Here is a 4332-nt window from a genome sequence, read left to right as displayed (position 1 = left end):
TAGTTGTGGTGGTTGTAGCGGTGGTAGTTGGGGTCACACTGCATCAGTAACCTCTGACCCTTCTCACCCTTCGCACGCGCCAGGAGTTGTACCTCCACCTGGACAGCCACATCATCGGAGGTCTCGTTCCTCTGGACTATTAATTACAACCGGTCAGGAATTCACGTCTGCGGACAGACCCGGATTTATTCCTCACCCGTTGGACAAAAACAGTTCGTCTGTATCTACGACAGATACAAATTCACCGCCAACTTTGACCAACCCTTCACTACGACAACCGTGCTCGTCGTCCAGAAAAAACCGCCAACTCGACATTTCTTCTTCGGATTATAGATCTACTCCTCCTCACGAAAAACCGGCCAAATCTTCCTCCCTTTCAAGAAACCCCGAACCTCGTGTGAGTGGGAGAGAGGGCGGAGTTTCTGGTGATATTCTCGAATCTTCGGACGCAATTCCCGATGAATCTTCGGACGCTATTCTCGACGAATCTTCGGACGCTTCGAAGGGGTCGTTAACCTGTCCAATTGTTCCCCGGATTGCGTCACCTTCGCGCCGTCAGTGCGTGCCGTTGGTGCGGCCTGGTGTTTTGTCGTCTGCTGACCACGTGACGCCACACGTGCCTCCACAGGAGTTGCGTGGAGTTGCCCAGGTTAAGTCACCACCGCCGCCAAACCGAGCAGACGAGTCCCCGCCCAGAGCGGAAGCGGATCTGTGTCCACTCGAGGCTGTCACAGCGCCACCTAGCGTCCATCTCCGATATCCTCGAGAACGACGTAACCAGGCTCAGGATCAGAACAGCTTTAATTGTCCTCCTCCCCCGCCTCATCCTCCTTGTCCTCCTTGTCCTCTTCCTCCCCCGTCAACATCGTTGAAGTCTTCGGATAAAGGATCACACCCTATAGCGAGCACGCTATCTACTACACCACCAGACCCAGAAGGCGCGTCATCACTACGTCATCATAACCGCCGTAACGGTGAGAGAAAGGACGAGGAGTCCCCAGATTTCCCCCCCTCGCCCCGCCGCCCCCGGGTCAGTTTCACCCTCGGTTCTCCAGACGCCTCGCCTATACTGAAGTCACTGACCCTTCTCACACAGCCTGTCTCCTCTTTCTCCTACCCTTCATCCGCCAGGGGAGACGACAGCAACAACCACATCAACAACAACAACAACAACAATAACAACAACAGCAACAACAACAACAACAGCAGCAACAGTGATGACGGCGATAACGCGAGTGATAACACTGGTGTAGATGATAGCATCGATAAAAACAACGAGGTTCCCACACGAGGTTCGTTCTCACCCCCTTTCAACCCTTCCTCCTCCTCCCCCTCCTCATTTTCCTCCTCGTCAGATCGTCAACTTTTCTCTCCTTCCACCCTCACCTCTTCCTTATTCAACCCTCTCCCTCTTCCTCCTCCACCCCCTCCTCCTTCTCATAATCCCTCCCTCCCGCCCCCTGTGAACCCCCTTCCGCCCCCCCCCCTTAACCACCCCCCTCCTCCCCGCCCCCTCCATGTCACGGAAAGACCGCCCCTGATCGGCCCCAGATACCCCAACATCCCCACTCAGGCTATTACGGGTTGGCCCCTATCCGGATCTAATCGGATTACAGAACCGGATTTATCGCTCTCATCCCATGGCCCCGAGCCGTCACACACAAACACATTAGACAGGGGCCGAAATACAGCCTTTACCGATTACTACCCGACAAACAGAACCGGTTATTGTGACTCGAATAACAAAGACAACAAAAGTGATCGTGAATGTGTTCGAAAGAAACCGGATAATTCTCAACCCAAACTGAATTTTGACTTTGGCGAAATATCTCCTCGAGTGTTTAGAAATCGCGAGTCGAGCAACGAAGCTCGGGATTCGAGTGTTGTAAGTGAGGCGGAGAGATCGATAGAGAGAGACAGCCCTTGTGGTGGTAATGCTGAAAAGAAGGAAAGAGACGTATTATCGCCATGGCGGGATGTTGATTTAGATCTCGACAAAAATTCTGAATTATTTTCCGTTGTTGACGATTCGGTGAGTGGAGAAAGTGCGGGAGCAAGCGAGGGTGGTCGGCGGAACAGCCGAAATATCCGCGGAGGGAGTAGAAGCAATTGCTACATTACTGGAACAGCCGATGGAAACAGTGGTGAGTACGGTGGTTCAAATGACTATCCAGTTCAGCAACATCGTATAAACAACAACAATAACAACAACAACAGCAACAACAGCTATAATATCTGCAGCAGGAAAAGCGACAACGCCAGCAGCAGCAGCAGCGGCAACAACAACAACATCAACAGCAAAGACGGCTGTCAGACGGGACACTCATCAGATGATAGCCTGTCCCCGGTCAGAACCTATTGCTTACCTCACTCAGACTCGCTGACCCTTCACCCCCAGGGTGACCTCCGTGACCCCCTGACCCTTCACCCCCAGGGTGACATCTGCGACCCCCTGACCCTTCACCCTCAGGGTGACCTCCGTGACCCCCTGACCCTTCGCCCCTCGGGTGACCTCCGTGACCCCCTGACCTTTCACCCCTCAGATGACCCCTCGGATGACGCCTCGTCTTTCCTCCTCTCCCCTCGACACCGCCACAACAACAACGACAACAACGACGACGACAGCAACGACGAAGATAACGATAACGACGAGGAGGAGGACGACGACGACGACGATAGCTACGGCAACAGCAGCAGCCACATTGGACGTCAACTACAACTACAACAACAACAACTACTACTGCAACAACATCATAAACAACACCACCACCACCACCAACAACAACAACAACAACTACAGCAACAACAAGGAGGTGGTCGTGGTGGTGGTTATGGTGCCGGCACGACAGCTGCTGTCGTAGACGGTAGCGAGGCTGATGACGACAGAGAGGATGACGAAAGCAGCGCCCTGGTTGGTCCATCCGGGTCACGTGCTCCCAGGCGGAAGTACAGCGGCGAGCGGACCGGAAGTTTCCGCGGCAGACATCTGCCCAGATTTGTCCGACTTCACCGGAAAGACATCGCGCTCCGCAACAGCAGCTGCACCGTCAGCAACAACAGCAACAACAACAGCAACAACAACAACAACAATAGGAGATACAGCAACTGTTTCGGGGGTAGCGAAAGCAAACAACATTTCGGCGCACCACGAAGAATTTCTATCGGGGCTCAAAAACAACCCAGTCGCTTCTGCAGTTTTTCTAACGTGGGGTCTTCGAACCCAGACCTTTCGCGAGAGCGCCTGTGTAAGTCTGCCAGTCTGCCAGTAGGAGTCGACAGCCCAACACCAGCTGTCCACAACCCGAAAACAGCTTCAGCAAACAGCCACCCTCACAACGACACAACTGCATCTGCTACAAATCATACAACTACAGCAGCAGCAGCAGCAGCAGTAAGAAAAGCATCATCATCATCATCATCATCGCACGGTGGGTCTACAGCAGAAACTACAACAGCAACAACAGCAACAACAACATCATCATCAGTTGTCCCAGCTCCGGCCCCCAACCCCAAACCTCGCGTCTCCTTCATCACAGGACTCCGACGGTTATCCGGACACCGGTTAACCGGATTCCGAGTGAACCAAACAGACTCGTCGGCCGCCGCACCTGCTGCAGCTGCCGCGCCTGCCAACCAGCACTTATCGATTCCGCAACAACTGGATAACTCTTCTTCCACGAGGAAGAGCTCGGATCCGGAAAGCGGTACCGGCATCTGTTCAGCCCTCTCTACTTCTCGGACTCCCACGAGTAACTTTCCTCAGTCATCGAGGCGAGTCGGGACCGGAGATCGCAAAAAACTCCGAGTCGAATTCGCGGTCATGGACGGGGAAGGGGAGAGATTTCACCGCTCGAGAAACCGTTACGGAGGTGGTGGGGGTGGAGGTGGAGGAGGAATGGGAGGGAGCGGAGGGAGCGGTTATGGTGGTGGTGGTGGTGGAGGTGGTAGCGGCGACGGGGCCAGCAGCGTGAAGGACGAGATCGAGAACGACGTGGCCATGCTGGGAGGCACCGGGGTTCGATTCCGGCAGCCTCGCGTGTCCCTGCTGGGCAAACCGCTCAACTACAGACAGCATCGGAGGGACATGAGGTACAGGAGGCTGCAGAGCCGGATATATAACTTCCTGGAACGTCCCAAGTACTGGGCCTCCTGGATATACCACTTCACAGTGTGAGTACTGCTTTTTTATATACCTTTTGTGTTACTTTCTCTCTCTTTCTCTCTCTCTCTCTCTCCCTCTCTCTCTCTCTGTCTCTCTCTGTCTCTCTCTCTCTCTCTCTCTCTCTCCCTCTCTCTCTGCTGTCTGTTTTCTGTCTCTGTCTGTCTGTTTGT

At 54.0% G+C, this 4332-nt stretch overlaps 1 protein-coding gene across 1 annotated transcript in view; it reads left to right on the top strand.

The window, feature by feature from the left end:
- LOC101858313 (solute carrier organic anion transporter family member 4C1) overlaps positions 1-4332 on the top strand; it is a gene marked incomplete at its 5' end in the record, with an annotated part of 23959 nt that overhangs the window by 2295 nt on the left and 17332 nt on the right.

Source organism: Aplysia californica, unplaced genomic scaffold (assembly GCF_000002075.1).
Source record: "Aplysia californica isolate F4 #8 unplaced genomic scaffold, AplCal3.0 scaffold00001, whole genome shotgun sequence".
NCBI classification, from domain to species: Eukaryota; Metazoa; Mollusca; class Gastropoda; order Aplysiida; family Aplysiidae; genus Aplysia; species Aplysia californica.
Note: the sequence above shows the minus strand (reverse complement) of the source record. Positions and strands in the feature narration are given on the sequence as shown.